We start from the raw sequence: 23,075 nt of genomic DNA on the forward strand, positions 1-23,075 counted from the left end.
TAAAATGTGTCCGTTTGACCTTAAAAACATACCTAATGTGACTAAAAGATTATTATAATAGGAGACTAATTATTAGCCTGCATTTACTTATTTTTGTAAATGATTAGTAATAATAAATTTCAAGAATTTGAAATTTGCATTACCTTGTTAAATGAGTTGTATAGGTACAATACCTTGAATGTGAGTAGAAATGTATGTACAGTAAGTTTTAACAAAATTACACTTAAATTTGTTTTATACAAAATTTGTTTAAAATATACAAAAGTTCAACCCAATTTAAAATATTAAAAACTAGTAGTTGCTTTAAAAGTAAATTCAATAATCTACTTTTTTATTTTATACTGATATCCTCCCTTTTTCCTTTTCAGAATAAATTCAATAATCTATCCTTTTATTCTATCTGTACCCTACTTTACTTTCAAAACAATAATTCTCTATCTAATCTAATTAGTTCAACCTTCCTCCTGACCATAACCAATAACAATTTGTAACCAACCCCCCTAAACAATGACATATATTCATAACTCATTGAACAACCAAAATCAACTACCTCAACTTTGGGGAATATGGGCATATACTCAAATTGAGTTCCTGCTGTCTTGGGATGACAGTATCTTTAGGAAATACTGGGAAAAAATATTTGGGTTAATTGCCAAGTCCTGAACTTTATCATTTGTTGTCCAGCCCATAATGGAAAAGTGCAGGACATGCCTCAAGTCCTGGCTAGTTTAGTCTGTGAGGTTGGATCATCTCAGCTAGCCAACATAAAATTGTTCTCAGCAATATGTAGTCCCAATGCTAATCTTTAGGTGGTGTTTTTCATTTTAGTGGTATTATCATACTCCTGGAGAAGTCATCATTTTGGGGACTTGTCCTCCTTTTGGCGACTTCAAAGTTCACTGGTAGGCATGCTTATGGTTCACTGTAGAAAACTGATGAAGAATCAGTTTACATCATGTACAGGAGGGTAGATGAAACCTTTTTCCAGAATTAATTGGTGCTCTATATGTCCATTAATATCATGACAAAAAGTTTAGAATAAAGCTTAAAATTTTTGAGATAATATTTATACCTCAAGAAAAGTTGTTAAAGAGTCAATAAAAGGATTATGACATTAGTGACAATAAAGTAGTTCTTAAATATTTGTTTTTCTTCTGTCCAATAAAAGGTAACTCTTCTGACATGAGACAGATTTTTGATTTTATTTTAATAAGCATGCTTGGGTTTAGAGAAGGATAAAGCAAAAATCCAACCCCAAAGCCATCATTAATCTTTATTTGGACCAGGACTACAAAAAGACCATTTCTAGTTTATGTCTGTAGAAAATATCAGAAACAAACATTTGGGAATATTTATGAAATTTTATCCTGTTGGAAATGTGATACATCAATAGGCCAAATTATTCTTTTCCTTGGGACATGTTTTCTGGATGATTTGTCCTTTTTCTTCAGATGTATCATTTGTCCAGTAGTCTTTGGATTCCTTAACGGGGTGCCTATACTCTCCTGAAAAGACATAACAAAACCCTCCCACAACACTAATTTTGGGAAGGTCTTCTTTGGGACAGTTATTTCTGAAAAAATAAAAAAGCATTTGTTAGTTTTTCTTTTCTTTGTTTTTTTGAGACAGGGTTTCTCTGTGTAGCTTTGGAACCTGTCCTGGCACTAGCGTTTGTAGACTCAACCTATGTCTGCCTCCCAAGTGCTGGGATTAAGGCATGTGCCACCACTACCCATCCTACATTTGTTAGTTTTGTAGGTTATTTATATTAAATTGCCACACTGTTTGATGAACTATTTATCTATTGGAATAAAGTTTCTCTTGTTCAAATTAAGTTTTTATCAATTTTGATGGTATCTATAACATGTCCTCTGTGGAAACAAAAGCAAAATCTCTTCCCCAAGATAACACATGTCTTTGTTTCCATTCTGAGGTCAGTACATTTTAAAGGTATGCCAGCTGATTTAATTGTGCAGTTTTTTTCTATCCAATGTACCTCAATAGCAGCTGTTCTTTCTCATTTAAAAAATTCAAAGATAATAAGGCATTATGCAGTCTTTTTCTGGGCATATTTATCATCGTCTATTTATTTAACATATCCTTTAGAGTTCATTTTATCTTTCTATAACTGTCTGCCTTGTAGGATTGTGTGGCATACCTGTATTATGCTTTTTATTATAATAAGCAAAAGAATGTTTCTCTTAGATACATGCTGGAGCATCTTTTGTCTTTATTTGTACAGGTATACCTATGATGTTTATAACCTCTAGCAAATGTGTGATTACCAAAACAGCCTTTTCTGAACACAAAGCAGTTGTCAATTGAAAATATGAATAGGTATCACTGTTCTGGTGTACATATATTATTTTTACAACATCCATTTGCTGGATCTCATTTGTTTGAGTACCCACTGTGTTTCTTTTTGCAGATAGTGGTGTTTGGTTATAGAAAGAATGAGTAGGACATTTCCTTTTAATTTCTTTGGCTTGTTGCCACCTGACAAAAAAAAAAAAGATTTTTTTTTAAATTTTGGTAATGACATGATATTTTTCCTGAAATTCTGAAGCCTTTAGCACATTTCCAATCAATAATTGATCAACTTCTGCATTACTTTGGGTTAGAGGACCCAGAAGACTCATATAGGAACTGAAGTGTGTTATATATATATGGGATGACCCCTAATTGTAATTTTTTTCTTTTAACTAAATAAATAACAAAGTCAATTCTGCATCATTTGGTATGAATTCAGTGGTGGTTTCAATTTACAACATGACTCTTTCTGTATATTTCGAATCTTTCTGCATATTTCTGCAATAGTAACTATGCTGAGAGTTCCTTTAAAATCCTTTAGTACTATGAGAATAGTATATAATTCTGACTTTTGAACAGACACATGACAACTTTGATCCACTTTACTTAAATTTTCTGATTTGTAACCTACCTTTCCTGGTGTATTTGCATTAGTATAGAATGCAGGGGTTTCAGTTTGGTGCTTCTTGTGCAATGTGAGGAAGGCTCTAACTAGTTCTCTTCATAATTTGAATTATATTGGCTTTGGGATATTTGTTGTTAATCTCTCCCCAAAAATTACTACAAGCACTTTGCCAGGGTTATTTTTCTTCTCATAATTTGTCAATCTCATCATTATTAAAAGGTACTGTAATTTCTACTGGGTCTATTCACACTGATGGACAAAATCTCAATTTTTCTTTTAGAATTAACTCAGATACAATTTAAACATATGTTTTTTTTTTAATTTTTTACTTGATTTATGTGGTAAAAATAGCAATTCTAAGATAATATCTTCCCTCTGCATTAAAATATCTTAAGTATCTTTTGGCCATTTGAAATTTTTCTGTTGAGAATTCTGTTTAGTTCAGTATACCAATTTTTAATTGGGTTATTTAGAATTTTAACGTCTAGTTTCTTGAGTTCTTTATATATTTTGGAGATCAGTCCTTTTTCTGATGTGGTGTTAGTGAAGAATTTTTTTCCCATTCAGTAGGCTGCCTTGTTGTCTTAATGACTGTGTCCTTTGCTTTACAGAAGCTTCTCAGTTTCAAGAGGTCCCATTTATTTATTTTTGCTCTTATTGTCTGTGCTACTGGGTTTATATTTCAGAAGTGGTCCCCTGTGCCCATGCATTGAAGATTAATTCCAACTTTCTCCTCTATCAGGTTCAGTGTGGTCAGATTTATGTTGATATATTTAATCCATTTGGTCTTGATTTTTGTGCACGGCCACAGACATGGATCTGTTTTCATTCTTTAACAGGTGGACATCCAGTTATGCCAGCACCATTTGTTAAGGATGATTTCTTTTTTCCATTGTATCTTTTTTGCTTCTTTGTCAAAAATCAGGTGTTCATAGGTGTGTGGATTAATATCTGGGTCTTCGATTTTATTCCATTGGTCAACATCTCCGTTTTTTATGCCAATACCAAGCTGTTTCCATTACTGTAGCTCTGCAATAGAGCTTGATGTCAGGGATGGTAATGCCTCTGGCAGTTCCTTTATTAAACAGGATTGTTTTGGCTATCCTGGATTTTTTGTTTCTCCATATGAAGTTGATTATTGTTTTTTCTAGGTCTATGAAGAATTTTGTTGGGATTATGATGGGGATTACATTGAATCTATAGATTGCCTTTGGTAAGATAGCAATTTTTACTGTGTTGATTCTTCCTATACAAGAGCATCGGAGACTTTTCCATTTTCTGGTTTCCTCTTCAATTTCTTTCTTCAAAGACTTAAAGTTCTTATCAAATAGGTCTTTCACATCCTTTGTTAGTGTTAATCCCAGATATGTCATGTGATTTGTAGCTATTGTGAAAGGTAATGTTTCTCTAATTTCCCTGTCAGCTTCATAATTCTTTGTGTATAGGAGGGCTACTGATATTTTTTGAGTTGATCTTGTATCCTGCCACTTCACTGAAGGCTTTTATCAGCTGTAGGAGTTCTCTGGTAGAATTTTGGGGGTCACTTATATACACTATCATATCATCAGCAAATAATGAAAGTTTAACTTCTTCCTTTCCAATTTGAATCCCCTTAATCTTATGTCATTTTAGTGCTATTGCTAAGACTTCAAGAACTCTGTTGAGGAGATATGGAGAGAGCAGACAGCCTTGCCTTGTTTCTGTTTTTAGTGGAATCACTTTGAGTTTCTCTCCATTTAATTTGATTTTAGCTGTCAGCTTGCTGTATATTGCTGTTATTATATTTAGATATGATCCTTGTATCCTTAATCTCTCCAAAAACTTTATCATGAAGGGGTGTTGAGTTTTGTCAAATGCTTTTTCTACATCTAATGAAATGGTCATATGGTTTTCTCTTTCGGTTGATTTATGTGATAGATTTCATTGATAGATTTTTTATGTTGGATCAGCCTTGCATCTCTAGGATGAAGCCAACTTGGTCATGATGGATAATATTTTTCTCATTTTTTTTTAATTTATTTATTTTTCTATTAAAGAATTTACACTTCTTCCCCTCCTCCCATTCCCCTCCTCCTCCCCTGCCCTTCCCCTCCCTCCTTGAGGGAGGGCACAGAACCCTGACCTGTGGGAAGTCCAAGGCCCTTCCCCCTACATCCAGGCCTAGGAAGCTTTGCTTCCAAATAGACTAGGGTCCCAAAAAGCCAGTACATGCAGTAGAAACAAGTCCCAGTGCCTTTTTCAATGGCTTCTCAGTCAGCCCCCATTGTCAGCCACATTCAGAGAGTTTGGTTTGTTTGCATGCTCATTAAGTCCTGGTCCAGCTGGATTTGGTGAGCTCCCCTTAGATCAGGCACACTGTCTCAATGGGGGGACAAACCCCTTGTGGTCCAGACTTCCTTGCTCATCTTGCTGTCCTTCTGCTCTTCAACTGAACCTTGGGAGCTCAGTGTGTTAGGGAAAGCGAGCCGGGAGCATGCTGTGAAAGCTAGTGGGCTAAGCTCGCTGGAGCCCAATCGCATTTCCTGAGCTCCAGTAGCTAAGTGGGTCTCAAAGGCTGGGAAAGATTGAGCTTGCCCCCCCTCCCCCCGCCTCCCGCCAGGGCTGGGGCAAAATAGCCCGACGTTGGAGCGCCAAAATGTAACGGCGTAAATGAATGCAGACAGATTGTAAAAATATATACAGCTTTAATGGGGAAATAGACTCACAGAACCACCAGTTCCCATGGAGAACAGGGAAGCAGAGAGTGGAGGGCTCATGCTCTCTAGACTTGTATGTAAACATTAGCCCGAGGTGAACACGCCCCCTAAGGGGCTGGGCTTATCCCTACAATTTTCCACTATGATGGCAGGAAATGATTGAACTGGATTTGGCATAGGGGGTGGCAAGAGGATTTTCAAGGGGTTTCCCTGATTCTAGGCATTCTCATGGCTCTCAGTGTCAACGGGAACCACATATATCAATCCAGACACTTGCTGCTATAGGATCACAGACTCTCAGTAACAGCCTGGGCCCAGATGACACCATGTCACACTACCTAGATCTGTATAGCTGCTACTGTGGCATGGCCCCCAGTATCCAACAAGGCTGCACATTGTGGCTCAGATCATGTGCCTCTGTGTAGTCCCTAGTGGCATTCTGGACCACAAACTTCAACACAGACTCCAGCTGCAGCTAGACAACAGATCCGGACATGGCCCAAGGCAGTAACTAAGATGGTTGGTATCCTGGCTCCAGGTGGTAGCCCTGACCACTCAAATCAAGATGGCTCTGGCAACAACATGGTGTCTGGACACCAATGACATCACAGGTTGTGTCCCAGGTCCTATCCTTCATGTCACTTTTGGTGTTAACATGGGCCACAGACATCTACACAGGCCTTGTCTGTGGTAACACAACAGAGGCAGACATGATCCCCGGTAGAAGTACAGATGAGATTGTCATAATGGCGCCAGGAAGCAGTGAAGACCCATATTGGCACAACCCCAGTAGCAGCTTGGACCCTGGTCCCCAACATATTCCCAGATCATGGCTCAGACCACTGGAATCAGCAAGGTCCTTGATGGAAATTGGAGCAACAGATATCAACACAGACCTTGGATGACATAGGACTATGGATATAAACATGGCCCTTGGCAGCTGCCCAGCCCAAATATCACCATAGCCTCAGGTGGCAAGTAGGCCTCCCTTATCAGCCAATCATCACTACCTTTACCATGACCCCAGGTAGTAATCAGACTTCACCCATCACCCTACACCTCACCATCTTCATCATGACCCCAGGTAACAAGCAGACCTCCAACATCAGCCTACTCATCACCACCTTCATTTCTCCTTTATGCCTCATTCCACAGCTCATGAACCATTCTGCTTCTCTTTGTCTCCTATTTCCAGGCCGAATATTTGCTATTCTTAATGGGGCTCACGGATGTCTTCCTGCCACAAGAGCCTTGAGTACCCTGTTGGCTTGTGCCTATCTGATTTTCATGCTGGTTCGTGGGATGATCTAAATTCAGATTATCACTCTTGGGTAGCAAGTACTATATTCCTGTATTCTCCAAGTCATCTCCTAAGCTCTTAGAATCATTTTTAATAGAGAGAATAACTCTACTCTTGTAGCACAAATCGAATTGGTCTAATAGTAAAAACCCAGAGTCAGAAATTAAAGGGTAAAATCTAAATGATAGAGAAGTAAAGCAGACAGCCACTGGCTCTTACCTCTATCTCAGACTGAAATGGGCAATCCTGCCTTTATGAATTTTCAGACTGAAATTGAAAGTGAGACTTGTCTTCTGTCTTATATTCCTCTCTAGTGCTGGGTTTAAAGGCATGCACCACCACCACATAGCCTCTATGGCTAACTAGTATGGCTTCTTGGATTAAAAGTGTGTGCCACCACTGCCTGGCCTGTATTGTTCACTATATGGCTTCTAGGATTAAAAGTGTGTGCCATCACTGCCTGGCCTGTATGGCTGACTAGTGTGGTTGTTTTGCACTTTGATCTTCAGGCAAGCTTTATTTAGTAAAACACAAATAATATACTACAATATGAAATATCTGACTTGATTGAGGTATTGTTATGAAATAAATGAAATTTCATAAAAATTTGTATATGTTCACTTATGCATACATTGAATAAACCATTCTAGAAATAAAATAACCATTTCTGTCAGCATCCATGTTGTGCATTAGTTTCTCATAACATTCATATTGCAACTCTAAGTTCTTGCATTTTGATAAATATTGTATTTCCTCCATTACCCTTTAGAAAACAGTCCTGCCATCATTGTTTGTATGGCTTCCACTTCTATTAGAATCATATGTGAAATCAGAGCACTTCTTGGGAGAATAGTTTAGGGCTCATTAGTATGGAAGATTTCTGAAGTTTGCAGATAAACACACCACACACACACACAAAAAAAAAAAAATCACACTGCAACATCCACTACCACGCATGCCCATACAGCTTGGGAATCATATATTCTTGTCATTGGTGAGGATAAGTGTATCAGTAAGTAATATGTATGTGAAAACCTTCCACAATAATAATACTCCACAAACATAGGAAAGAATTTTGCATTTCTAAAAAGGCTTTGTGGAGAACCATCAGTCTAGCAGACGGTATTGCTAGTCCACAGAAGAGTCTAATTTCATCCTTCTAACGTTTAAAATCTAGACCATAGCATTTATCCTAAAAATGTTCTGCCACATTGAAGACTGGTTGATAATCTTGGTAGATGTAAAATTTGAGTAATATTAAATATAGTGTGTTACAGTATAGCTATTCATGTTTATTAAAGATTGGAACTTTTAAAAATAGAAAAGCCTTTTCTAGGCAGTGTTATAAGGATTTTCATGTATTCCCAAACAACATGTTACAATGTTAAAGTTAATATTGTGCAGTGAGCCTTTGTAAGCATAACCACTTTGAGTATCATGTCACTTAACTTAATATTGTTCTTTCTTTATAAATCATTATTTAGATTCTTGCTACAATATTCTCTGCTTGTTCTATTATAGTTCAAGTGTCCATGAGTTGCCATTTTCTAATCTGTGCAATCAAAGACTAAATAATACATAGTATATTTGCTAAACTATGAAAATATGATGATTTCAAATTGTATTTAAAAATAACTGTATATTAATTGCTTAGAAGAATGTTTCTGCTAGTTTTTTTCAAGAACATTCCAGTGCATTTCACTTTTGTCACATATTATATTTTTTTTCAGGAAGACAATGAAGTCTAGAATGTGAGATGATATAAGCCAACATGCTAGGGTAACATTATGCTCTATTTTCTATCTTTTTTCTTCCTCTCTCATAGTTGTTTTCATATTTTACCATGATGCACATAATAGCCTCACTTTAAGCTCTCCTACATAGACACCTTCAATATATTTTATGTATATTTTCATTAAATATATGTGTCCCTTGTTATTTTGTATTTGTAATGTTCACTGTGGATTCATAGTGTTAACTATTTTTTTTTTACCGTAGGCTAAAGGATTTATATAGTTTATTGATTCTACATTGCTCAACTTAAGTGACTGGAGAAATGCTGTGTGTCTATCTATAGGTCATAGTAATCTTCTCCCATATCAGTTGTAGACAACACACCCGAAGATAAGAATTCTGGATAATAACATGCAGTTTTCTTATTTTTATAGTTTTATATCAGACATAAATAATAAGTGGCCTGCCTGTTTCTTTGGTATCTGAGGATACCCCCTGTATTCCCTAGAAAAGTCAATTTCACAAAGGTAATGGTCATGTTTAGTGCATTCCGTACACTTTGGTGAGAACTAACCAACACTGAAGTTTATTATATGCTTCACCTTTTATAACAGAAGCTTACCTTAATGGTAAGGCTTCCAGCTGAAAATTTTGACTATGCTATAATATTGCAATTAAATCATTTCTGCCAATTAAACACACACATTGCAAGTCATTCGATCTTGTTTCAAAAGTTAAATTGATTTTGCCAGCAGTAGAGAAACGTATTCAGTTACATTTATTGCTACGTGATATATTTATCCAAATAGGTTGAAAACATTTTATTCACCTTGAAACAATAGCAAATGAATGTTGAAAACTATGTTAAAATACTGTGGTTTCAATTATATCTATGGTTGAAACTATTTGCTACTTTGATTATTTTATATATTTTAGCCTTACCAGTACTATTTTATCATGAATGTTTTTCTCTTCATATTTGAGTTGGAACAATTAGCTTTTCATGAGTCTTCCTCATTTAAAATGCATATCATATATTTTACTAAAAAGATATCTCCCTAAGATTTTTGATATAATTATTTCATCTGCTTGACAAAATAATTGTTTCCCTATGGTTTATGAAGTGCAATGTCTTTATTATACATGCCCCTTTGGCCTTAATCCACTCACTTTCCAGATTTTCTCCCTCCTCTGCTGCCTTCAATTTCTATAGGTTCCTAAAACTTGCTCTATATTTCCTTCCAAAATTCAGTTTTCAAGATTCACAAACTTTTTCTTTACAACATACTGTTTCTGACCTGTTCAAAACAGAAATTTATCTCATGCTTTATACAGTAATGGAGCTTATATAAGCAAATTGATTAATTTTAACTTACTAAGAAAAGACTTTTAAGAAGTGTAACCATGCATTAACATAATTTATTTTTATTTATTTATTTATTTTTTTGGTTTTTCAAGACAGGATTTCTCTGTGGTTTTGGAGCCTGTCCTGGAACTAGCTCTTGTAGACCAGGCTGGTCTCGAACTCATAGAGATCTGCCTGCCTCTGCCTCCCAAGTGCTGGGATTAAAGGTGTGTGCCACCACCACCCGGCTTTAACTTAATATTTGTAAAAGAATTCTGAGTTTTAATACAATTAAGTACCAGCACAATAAAGATAAAGGAAATTTAATCACTTCTTGAAACTGTAAAAGCCATGGATCTGTTCTTAAAAACCAAGATTTTCACTTTCATAATAATGCAGTGTTTTGAGACTTTCTTTTTTACTTAAATATTAATTTGTGATTCATTCCAATTTTGTATGTATTTGCAGTTCTCTCTTTTGGTTGAATATTAGTCGTCCATTGTGTGGATTTACCTTGCCATATCTTCCCAATTACCTGTTAAAGTACTTTATGATTTCATTCAACATCTCCTGCAGTCCAGAATGGCCTCAAATTCTGATTTTCCTGCCTCCATCACCAAAGTGTTGGATTTGTGGGTTTGCATCACAACATCTAGCTTAGTCAAGGAACTTTTGAATTAACTCTAGGTTTTAGCAATTATGAACAAAGTTTCTACAAATAATTTTGGATAGAATTTTGTGTAAACATATTTTCATTTTCCTGAAACAAAATGGTCATGTAAGGCTGCTATAAGGATATGCTCAGAGGCACATAGAAAATTCAGCCACACTAATTCTGTCATAGATTATAATTCATATATTTTGCTCTTGGTGGATATTTTTCATTTATTTTCCTATTTTAATTTTTTGCTTAAAAACAGTGTTTGTCTTTATTTGACCGCATATACTTTTGATGCGGTCTTAAGCTTTGGTTCCAAAGGTGAGTGCTGGTTATGTGGCTCTTTCCTTCAAAATTGAAGCATTCCATCCTATAGTGTAGAACCTAAAGAAAGACAACTCAAAATAGCTGGAGTAAATCCTTGAAACTGATTAGATTCCCTAGGCCCCAACCACACCAATATTATATAAATAGGAAAGCAGATTTAGGGTCACTTTCAGACAAGCCAAACTACAAAGAGAAGACTCTGAGACCAGATCAACTGACTGGAAAAAAGCAGAGATCAACCTAGGTGAGTAGAAAAGGTTCAGACCAACTCAGTCAACCATAATGGACAATCTCCTAGCTGTAGAGCTGACAGAAGGCTGAAAGGGTGAGCTTTTGGCACCGCAGCTGTCTGTGAGATAGTTCTGATCCTATAAGGTAACCCCTTCACCTCTCCAGGTTACCCTTAGACCCACTTCTATGCCATTTCTTTCTCTCTTTGGAAAGCAAACAGACAAACAAACACAAAAGCAAAGCATAGAATAAAAGAAAATGTTTTACTATTAAAAATATTTTTAAAGAGAAATATATTCATTTTGTTTAATCTATTGATTTTCAGCATAAATGTATTTCTCATTATCTATATTCCTATAGAATGATACTCTAGATAAATTATTTTTTCTATTTTTATTTTGTTATTTTCACTTGCAATTTTTAAACAACATACATCACTAATTTTATTGTTATTGAGCTATATTATTCCTATGCAGCTTTACGCTTATGCCTATAGAGACAGACAATGTACACAGGTGAAATTATGTGTTAAGTATGGTCTAATTTTATAATTGTTTAAGATGTTGTGAAAGTTTGACTTTACCTAGTTTGTATGTCTATTATGGTTTGCATCATTATATATTATTCCAGTGAATAGTTGAATAATAATTTAGTTTTTCATTTTTTTGATTGCTTTGTTTGTTTTTTCTTCTTTCTGACAGTCTCGTTGCATGGCTCAGGCTAGCCTCAAACTAGCAGCAATTATATTTCTACCTCCCTGGAATCATTACCCCAGCCCTCATTTCTCTCTTTATTTGTAAAACTCCTCAGAATAAAATTTACTCTTGAGAAGCTGGTGTTGTAGGGAAGTGCTTGGGCGTGGGGCAGCAGAAAAAGGAGAAGGTCTGTGGACAGTTGTCCTGGTTTTCGAGGAGACATGGCCCATGGATTAGCAGGATGGGTAGGCTTGAGTTTGGGCCTGGGATACAGCAGTTAGTGGAGTGAAGAATGTTAGTAGAAGGTGGTCTGTGGGATCCACAGCAGACGTGAGCAGGGCTGAGGGAAGTCTGTAGCTGGTGTTCTGTTGCTGTGCTAGGGACGAGACTTTGAGGATTGAGTCTGGTGAAATTGGAATACAGGAGAAAGTCTGCGCTATCCTACCTGGTTTTCTGGCAGGTGTATGTAGCCTGTTGTTTAGCAGGGAATTTCTGTTGGAGCTGGGGCCTGTAATATAGTAGTATGTTTTGGGAGGAAGTTTTGAAGAGATGTCCTGCGGTATCCACAGGAGATGTTGAGGGGGATGAAGAAGGGCTGTAGCTGGCATTCTGTTACAGGGCTAGGGACAGGACAAAACTGTTGGATTTGCCTAGGGGAACAAAGGCACAGGAGAATTCCATGGTTAGCCTACCTGGTTTTCTGGCTTATTCAAGACGTATACTTACAATTTAATCACAGTCTTTTATAATCTTAGGACATCTAGCACTGGTTTCTGTTTGAAATTACCATTTGAAAATAATTACAAATGACTTATTTATTTACACAATCAAAAAAATAATCCCAAGACAAATGTCCTAGTTAGAAAAAAATGTATACAATTTTAAATTTTGAGAATAAAACAGTATTTAGTCAATAATAGAGGTAAGATGAAACTTTATTTTAATATTAGTGATAAAAATCCAAATATAAAGTGAGCATCCAAACTGCCTAGGCTCCCACAAAAGCCATTACGTGCAGTAGGATCAAAAACCCATTGCCATTGATCTTAAGTTCTCAGTAGTCCTCAATGTCCGCTATGTTCAGCCAGTCCGGTTTTATCTCAGGCTTTTTCAGACCCAGGCCAGCTGGAGCTGGGTGGTCCTTGGACTTCCCACAGTGCAGGCAACCCTGATTGCTCTTTGGGTTGATGAGGGAGGGGGACTTGATTGGGGGAGGGGGGGGAATGGGAGGAGGTGGCCGGGAAGAGACAGAAATCTTTAATAAATAAATAAAAAAAAATCCAAATATAGTCATTGTGCAACTCATTTACTTTATGCTTCAAGTGATATGATTCATAATGGGTAGTCAATATTTATTTAGCTGAGGAACTATACTAGTTTCTTTAGATGAATTCCAAGAAATCAAGTGCTGTGAATTTTAGATGGTAGGGAAGAATAATAATCACAAGTTTTGCTGTTTGTTTTGTTCGTATTGCTGCATGCTACTCCATAGTTTTGGTTTAAAATTCTATTTTGCTACACTTAATTTGTCATAAATTTTAGTAGAAAGCATGTTACTCTTAATCAATGTCTTGACATTCATGTAGGAAAATACAATGATTGAGAATGACTTGATGTTTTGGGTGGGAGTGTTTTGTGTAATTGTTTACTTGCATGCCTATTGATGTCTGGGTTTGACTACCAATTGAGGTCAGTATCCAAAAAAAAGAAAAAATCATCTGATGTAGCTTCTCCATGTGATATGGTTCAGAATGCCTCAAATATGGTAATCTTTAGAAAGTCAGAATTCTTACACGGTTAACTGGGGTTCTATGAGTTTATCAGAATTGAACGTCCTGCTTTTACTCAATTTTAGATGTCATAGAGAATCCTTTTACCTAACTCTCTTGATCTTACATCACTGCTTGTCTGAACACACAGAGCATATGACATAGTCTATACCTCTCAATGGCTTAGATTACTTGATCACCCTGATTCAATGTCAACCTCAATGAATGCAAGAACATTTGGGTGAAACTGATATCTTTGGACAATAAAATCTGGCACAACCAGTGATAGTATGAAATCTACAAGGTTTGTGGATTGTTTGTATCTACAGTCTTATCACTAATATTCTCATTATAATAGGTCACAATCTTCATCTTTAACTTATCCTTTAATCAAATAAACACCATTTTCTATTTACTTGGCCCAGCATACAAGTCTACTCTTTGTATCTTTATTCCCAGAGAATAATTGACAGAAGTAGCCGACAGTGGGATGTGGATATTAATGTGAACAGTACACTCTAGATACAGCCAGGAGGTAGATACTCGATTTTGATACTTCCAATCTGCAGGTCTTGCTGAACTCTTTGGATCATGGACATCATAATTTCGACAAGACAATTTTTATGTATAAGAAGATATGTGAAGTATTTCTCGTTCTGAGACCTCTTCCTCTGTGACATTCCATAGTCTTTTTCTATTCATAGATTTTTCCACAGAAAATATTAATCTGTGCAGGGCATTTTGAAAATCATCTGCTAGTTCTAAAGTTGTAATAATAAATATTCCAAGAACCAGAAGTCCTCCAGGGAGCATTCTGTATAACTGGCTGACATGTTCTGTGGCCCATTCTTCATCCAAGGTATCCAACTTACCATTGGGATGCTTGAGGTTCTCATTGTGTTCCTCTTTTGGTGGTGTTCTAGTGGCAGGAATCACATAATCCTTTTGTGAAGAACACTGTCCTATCAAAAGACCAGAGACAAGAGATTTTCCCTGGAGACTGATGCTTGAAATATATTGGCCAACACTCTCTTCTACAATGTAGATTCTTTCCATTATTGGCAGACAGTTCAGTAGCTTGTTCTCAGAATGTGCACGCGTGGCCAACAAATCCCTCGAACGTCTGTCAGCAAGAGAATTCGAGAGAGAGTACAAATAGCTGCCCTCAAGGGTCAGATGCCACTAGGTCCTGCTTCTACAGTCAATGGACTACATGGAGGGCTCACCCGCGGAGGAGCGGCCTGCGCATGCTCCATCGCTGGGGAGGTTTTTGGAGCGGCCTCCACCTAAGCAACTCACTAGAGAAGCTATGCAAAATTATTTAAAAGAACGAGGGGATCAAACAGTACTCATTCTTCACTCAAAAGTTGCCCAGAAGTCATATGGAAAGGAAAAAACGATTTTTTTGCCCTCCTCCGTGTGTGTATCTTATGGGCAGTGGTTGGAAGAAAAAGAACAAATGGAAAGAGATGGTTGTTCAGAACAAGAGTCACAACCCTGTGACTATATTGGAATAAGAAACACTGGTCAAGAAATGCAGTGGCTAAACTTGGAAGGGAAGAACTACTCCACAGCTAAAACATCGTACATACCTGATTCAGACAAGAGAAACCATTTCAGGTTGTCTGTAAAAATGTTCTATGGCAACAGTGATGACATTGCTGTGTTTGTCAGCAAGTGGATAAAAGTCATTTCCAAACCTTCCAAAAAGCAGTCATTGAAAAATGCTGACTTGTGCGTTGCCTCAGGAACAAAGGTGGCTTTGTTTAATCGGCTTAGATCCCAGAGAGTAAGTACCAGATACCTGCAGGTAGAAGGAGAAAAATTCCATGCACAAATATATTGGCCAACACTCTCTTCTACAATGTAGATTCTTCCCATTATTGGCAGACAGTTGAGTAGCTTGTTCTCAGAATGTGCACACGTGGCCAACAAATCCCTCTAACGTTCTGTCAGCAAGAGAATTAGAGAGAGAGTACAAATCACAACAGTGGGGAGCATTTTATATGCATCTCTTGGATGACGATGAGTCAGAAGGAGAGGAGTTCTCAGTCCGAGATGGTTATACATCCACTATGGCCAGACTGTCAAACTTGTGTGCTCAGTGACTGGCATGGCATTCCCAAGATTGATAATTAGAAAAGTTGATAAGCAGACAGCATTACTGGATGCACATGGCCCTGTATCACAACTCCACAAAAGTGCATTTTACCTTAAAGATACTGAAAAAATGTACTTGTGCCTTTCTCAAGAAAGAATAATCCAATTTCAGGCCACTCCATGTCCGAAAGAACCAAATAAAGAAATGATAAATGATGGAGCTTGCTGGAAAATTATTAGCACAGATAAGGCATAGTATACATTCTATGAGGAAATGGGCCCTGTCCTTGCCCCAGTCACTCCTGTGCCTGTCATAGAAAATCTTCAGTTGAATGGCAGCGGGGACGTAGCAATTCTTGAACTTAGAGGACAGAATTTTACTCCAAATTTACAAGTATGGTTTGGGGATGTAGAAGCAGAAACAATGTACAGATGCGGAGAGAACATGCTCTGTGTGGTCCCAGACATTTCTGCATTCCGAGAAGGTTGGAGATGGGTCCGTCAGCCAGTCCAGGTTCCAGTAACTTTGGTCCGTATTGATGGAATCATTTATTCTACTAGCCTTATCTTTACCTACACACCAGAACCAGGGCCGAGACCACACTACAGCACAGAAGGAGCGATCCTCAGAGCCAACTCAAGCCAAGTGACCATCAACCAGTCAATCACAAACAGCGAGGGAAGTTACACGAACGCCAGCACAAATTCTACCAGTGTCGCATTGTCCACAGCAACCATGGTGTCCTAACTACCATCTTTTTGCTAGGACTTAAACTGACTTGAATGCGGCAAAAAGTTGAAAAAACAAAACAAAAGGGAAAAAAAAAAGGAAAGAAAAGCAAGGATAAAATGAATATTCTTTTGTGGTTTCTTGGGAAAACTTTTCATACCAGGTGATCTATTCAAAACCCCATTACCTGCAAGTGCTGATCTGAATCGCAGAAGCCACAGGAAAACAGAAAACATCAAAATGTACAAATTGTTGGAAATCACCGTTTCCAGCTGTATCTCTCTCACACACACACCCTTTTGGTTGGTTTTTGATTGGTTTTGATTAAATGGTCAAAAAATAGATATGTGGCTGGTGTTCAGGTTAAGCTAGAAGACACAAATCTTAACTTAGTTTTTATGGACCAAGAGACTTGCATAAGCTTTAGTAAAAGGTACATTTTTCACCATGCCTTTTTTATATCCCAGTATGTAGTATACCTTATTACCAGTAGGTTGCACTCTCCACCCCTTTGAGCTTTGGCTCTAAAGTACATTCAGGTTCAAGCCTGTTGGACCTAAGACAGGAGGGTCTTCTGTTTTATAAAAAAAAAAAAATTAGGGGGGAGATGTTGGAACCAATTAAGTCCTGGCCTTCAGCTGGATGTTGGGATTAATGAGTCCTAGGTCTTCAGCTACTCTTCCCTCCTAGAACCTTCTAATTAAAGTTACTAGAAGCTGTGACTAGCTTAGAGGATCAAAGGATGGGATTTTCACCTGTTGGCCATTGTCTGCAGTGTATTTAAGCCTACATGGTGCTAATAAAGATCGGCTTTTTAAATTAATTATTTTATTTTATTTTTATTAATCTTTTTAAATTAAAAATTTCTGCCTCCTCCCCGCCTCCCATTTCCATCCCCCTCCCCCCACTCTCAATGCCTCCCTCCCCTCCCCCCTCCCTCTCCAGTCCAAAGAGCAGTCAGGGTTCCCTGCCTTGTGGGCAGTCCAAGGTCCTCCCCCCTCCATCCAGGTCTAGGAAGGTGAGCATCCAAACCGGCTAGGCTCTCACAAAGCCAGTACATGCAGTAGGGTCAAAACTCAGTGCCATTGTCCTTGGCTTCTCAGCAGCCCTCATTGTCCACCATATTCAGTGAGTCTGGTTTTATCCCATGCATTTTCAGTACCAGTCCAGCTGGCCTTGGTGAGCTCCCAATAGATCAGCCCCACCATCTCAGTGGGTGGGTGCCCCCCTTGTGGTCTTGACTTCCTTGCTCATATTCTCCATCCTTCTGTTCCTCATTTGGACCTTGGGAGCTCAGTCCATTGCTCCAATGTGGGTCTCTGTCTCTATCTCCATCCATCGCCAGATAAAGGTTCTATCGTGATATGCAAGATATTCGTTAGTATGGCTATAGGATCGGTCCATTTCAGGCTCTCTCTTCTCAGCTGCCCAAGGACCTAGTTGGGAACATGTCTCTCAACAGAAGAAGTTCAAATAGCCAAAAGACACTTAAGGTCATGCTCAACCTCCTTAGCGATCAGGGAAATGCAAATCAAAACAACTTTGAGATACCATCTTATACCTGTCCGAATGGCTAAAATCAAATACAACAACGATAGCCTTTTCTGGAGAGGATGTGGAGTAAGGGGTACACTCATCCATTGCTGGTGGGAATGCAAACTTGTGCAACCACTATGGAGATCAGTGTGGCAGTTTCTCAGGAAATTTGGGATCAACCTACCCCAGGACCCAGTAAAGGGGGGCTTTTTGTTTCAGTGTTTAAAGCTCTGCGTTTGTCGGTCTGTCTCTGCTTGTGTATTCTCAACCTCTAGGCCTGGCCTGAAGCTCGCAAACTGAGTTCTAGTGCACAGAGCACAGACACAGGGGCGCTATGCGCTGCAGATTCTGTTCCTCAAAGCTGCTAAAGGAATCTATCTAAATCTATAGAACTCACAATTCAAGATTTGAGGTGTAATTCTGCTGGCTCTGAAGGGGTGAACAACAAGTAGCTAACTTTCTCCTTTTGCAGCCATCCTCCAAACAACCCAGTGACCTCCCCCCCCCCCCCGTTAAAAACCCCTTGTTAGGCTGTGTGGTTTCTCCTTACTACTTCTTGTCAGCTACTTGCTGACTCAGCATCCTGCTAGCAGGTTAATTTTATTTAATCAAACACATCTTTGAATTGTTAACTGCTTTTTCAGTAGGGAAAAATGCAACACATTTTAAAATAATATTCTACAGCATAAAACATACATCTATTTCTCACATATCTATATGGTTTATAACCGATTTACACTTACATTCAGTTTTTTCTACTTTAGAGATTTACTGACAGGGTACTTGGTAATTTTCATAATTTAGAACCTTGTGAAAAATTGGAAATGTGAGCTGTCATTTGTATATGGATAAAAGTTTTCAATATATACATTGAAAATCTTAGCAAAATACGCATGTGACCAACTTTCAAAACATGTACTTTCAGAATAACAGAAAAAAAATAAGCATTCACACTGGCAGAATATAATTTTCTGGGAGGTACTTTTGTAGCTATAAAGTGCTTTAACATTTCCCTAAGAGAGATAATTAAGTTTGAATAATTCTGGCCAATTAATCTAAGAACAAGCTTGCTAAAATGACTCTCATATTTCTTGAATTAAAAAAAATCACAAACTTATTTCAGGAGTTTTTAGTTATTAGTGTATTCAATTTTACCTTTTAAACCAAAATTTTATTGTAAGGAACTTGAAAATAAAAACATAAAATGAGATTACTACAAGTTTATTGTAAATCATTAAAAAATAAAACAGGATGAAAATAATACCTCAAATTTTAGTAGCAATCCTACTAGTTTTGTATATTCCAAACATATTTGGGGTTAATTCAGGTCATATATATGACTGGAAGGAACTCGAGTCATATAATTGCTTGAAAATGATGGCTAATATAGCACATAGTATATACAAACACATTTTAGTAATGTATTTTATTTTATTGATTCAATTAATATGGACTAAATTAAGTCAGGTTCCTTTAGTGATTAATTATTTTATTTTTTTACTAATTTCTTTAGGCACTGTACTAGTTATGTACAACTGAAAGATGTGAAACACTGTGCTCAGTATGATGACATGTAAATGATGCTCTGAATATATCATGAGGCAAATTGGCTTAATCATAAATTTCCGAGACAGTTCTTTACTGAAGAGCTATTTGAAGGTTAACAGAAATGTAAAAACATAAACAGAGGGGAAGAACATTGCAGGCAGAAGAAAAAACACAAGAACAAATGGTGGTGAGAAATCAGGCACAAATAAGAGACTAAGAAAGTCAGGATGGATGACATATTGATAATAAGTAAATGTAGAATACAAGAAAGAGCTGGAGATGTTAACTAGTACAAGTTGTTACAGGAAATGTTTTCAATAAATTGATGCACTTTAATGAAGGCAAATTGAATGCATGATTTGACTGAAGATAAAACTAAACAGAGATTCAGAATGAACATGGGCTTCAGCTAAACTCTTAAACTCGATTGCCCCTTTAGAAAGGTCTCTTTTTGGAGGAAAAAAAGGTTCAATTTTCCTATCTCTGCTTTCTCCCATCACTGAATACCAGCAGCAGGCCAAAGGGAAAAAAGAGAAACCTAAAGCAGGTTTTTTTTTTATTTTTTTTTTTTAGCTGAAGTTAGTTCCTGGAGAGAGCTGATAGCTTAGTACTGTTAGTCAGTTGTGTTCTTAGTAGAGGGACATCTCAACCAAATAGAACTGTGGCAACACATCTATCCACTTCTCATTTTTCAGGCTTTGGCTTAAATCCTGTTCCTTTCTAGAAACATGTTGAATCGGAAGAAGTATTTTCTTTAACAAGAGCCTACAATTTTCCCCTTTAATATTTCATGTCCTTGTCCTCAATACCCACTAATAGCATTGGTTAGCCTAAGTACAATGAGAGCAAGAAATGCTCAGTCATAGACTCTGTATTAACCAGCAGTGTCACTCTGTATAATATTCTTTGAAAGTATTCTTTGAGAGAATGTAAACCCCAAAGCAATTTGGTTTCCAGAGTAAGTAACAAATTAACTGCTGATGCTCTCAATAATTATTGAATATAAATTGCCCTTCAGTTATATCTAGAAAGGAAAATTCTGTCTTGGTACATTAAGTTTCTTGGGGAATACAAACATAAATAACTAGTTATTATATTCAAGGATATTATATAAAAAGCTTACAGTATTCTCTGGCTGGCCTGGCATTCACTATGTAGACCCAACTGTAGGTAAAATCACAGGGACCTCACTGTTTCCACCTCTTTAGTGCTAGTATTAAAATGAATGTGTCATCAAATCCAGTTTTACAGTGTTTTTCAAAGGGCATGTCTTGCTAATAGTTTTTTTTTTCATTTTTAAAATAAAATTATTGTATTCATTTATAAAAGAGATGGTCAAATCAAATTTTTTACTGTTCTCAATTAGCTTCTTTCAGTAGGTTAACCAACTAACAGTTCTAGGTATGAGGAAATTCCAATAATTGAATAAATATTCTGTAGAACCTTACTAATTTTGCCAGCTTAGAATTAATCCCTTTGTGACGAGGAGCATAAAAATTTAATTTCCATACATTTCAGAGGCAACTGATTTCATTATCGCACTTGTTTAATGCCTGTATTTTTACTTCCAGTTCAGTTTGTCAACCCTAAGTTATATATGATAATCTTACATAAAGATTGAGCTTTACTCAGAGCATTTGCTACAAGGAACATATTGCATATTTGTTGTTACTAAACAATTACCAATTGTATTCTACCAAAAATATAACAAATTGCACTGATTATATATCTCTTAAAAGTTCTTGAGTAAAATTATTTTTTGTTCATGATTGTAAAAATAGATTTCAGAGTAGTATAATTATTGTATTGTGTTCTTATTAGTTATTTTGTTGTGTTATTATCTATGTAATTTGTTGAAGATGAAGAAATGAAATAATTCCTATTTAAAACACACACATCTGGACCATCCAGTTCCATTTTGTTTTCCTCCCAATTTTCCTTATCCCCTCATTCTCCACTTCTGTCCCCCCCCCACGCCACCCCCCCCCCCCCGCTCCCAGTTTACTCAGAAGATTTTGTCTATTTCCTCTTCCCATGGGGATCCATGTATGTTTCCTAGGGTTCTACTTGTTAACTTGTTACCTATCTTCTCTGGGGTCATGGACTATAGGCTGGTAATCCTTTGCTTAACGTCTAATATCCACTTATGAGTCAGTATGTACTGTCTTTGTCTTCCTGGGTCTGAGTTAACTCTCTCAGTATTTTTGTTTTGTTTTGTTTTATCCCATTGCATGTCATTGTTTTTTCATCACTTGTACTCTATTGTGTAAATATACCACATTTTCTTTTTCCATTCTTTTGTTGAGTCGCATCTAGGTTGTTTCCAGATTCTGGCTATTATAAATAATGCTGCTCTGAACACAGTTGAGCAAATGTCCTTGTGGTATGAGTGTGCACCCTTTGAGTGTATGCCTAAGAATGTTATTTCTGGGTCTTGAGTTAGATTGATTCCCAGTTTTCCGAGAAACTGCCATATTGATTTCCAAAGTGGGTGTACAAGTTTGTACTCCTTCCAGCATTAGAGGATTGTTCCCCTTACTCTGCATCCTCTCCACCATAAGCTATTATCAGTGTTTTAACCATTCTGACTGGTGTAATATGGGAGGCAGAGACAGGAAGATCTCTGTGAGTTCAAGGCCAGCCAGGCCTACAGAGTGAGTTTCATGACAGGTTCAAAAGGTTACACAGAGAAACCCCATCTCAAAAAAAAAAAGATGGTATCTCAGGGTTGTTTTGATTTGCATTTAACTCATGGCTAAGGATGTTAAAATTACACAATATAAAACAAGAAAACATCTTCAACAAATAGAGCTAGCATTATTGCATGTCAACATGTAGTAATATACAATATGCAATAACATACAAGAATGCAAATGATCCATATCTATCCCCATGAACACAACTGAAGTCCAAATGGATCAGAGACTTTAACATAAACCGAGCCACACTGAATCTTATAGAAGAGAAAGTGGAAAGTAACCTGGAATGCATGGAAACAGGAAATTACTTCCTGAATACAGCCCCATTAGCCTAGACACTTAGAATTACAATTAATAAATGTGACCTCTTTAAACTGAGAAGCTCCTGTAAGGAAAGAAGACAAAACGGCAGCCTGTAGAATGTGAAAAGATCTTCACCAACCTCATCTGAAAGAGGAATGATCTTCAAAATATATAAAGAACCCAAGAAACTAGATAACTAAAACAAAACAATTCAATTTAAAAGTTTTGATCCTACTGTACCTACTGGCTTTGTGGGAGCCTAGGCTGTTTGAATGCTCACCTTACTAGACCTGGTAGGAGGTGGGAGGTCCTTGGACTTCCCACAGGGCAGGGAACCCTGACTGCTCTTTGGGCTGATGAAGGAGGGGGAGTTGATTGGGGGAGGGGGAGAGAAATGGGAGGCTGTGGTGGGGAGGAGGCAAAAATCTTTAATCAATCAATCAATCAATAAATAAATAAAAATAAATTA

At 37.1% G+C, this 23,075-nt stretch overlaps 2 pseudogenes; one reads left to right on the forward strand and one right to left on the reverse strand.

Annotated features, from left to right (window-relative positions):
• Positions 1–14,039: 14,039 nt before the first annotated feature.
• LOC121441575 lies at positions 14,040–14,768 on the reverse strand (annotated as a pseudogene).
• Positions 14,769–14,894: 126 nt separating this feature from the next.
• LOC121441574 lies at positions 14,895–16,538 on the forward strand (annotated as a pseudogene).
• The last annotated feature ends 6,537 nt before the right edge of the window (positions 16,539–23,075 follow it).

The sequence above is a fragment of the Microtus oregoni genome, unplaced genomic scaffold (genome assembly GCF_018167655.1).
Source record: "Microtus oregoni isolate MIOR12 unplaced genomic scaffold, Mior012 000079F_008, whole genome shotgun sequence".
Lineage (NCBI taxonomy): Eukaryota > Metazoa > Chordata > Mammalia > Rodentia > Cricetidae > Microtus > Microtus oregoni.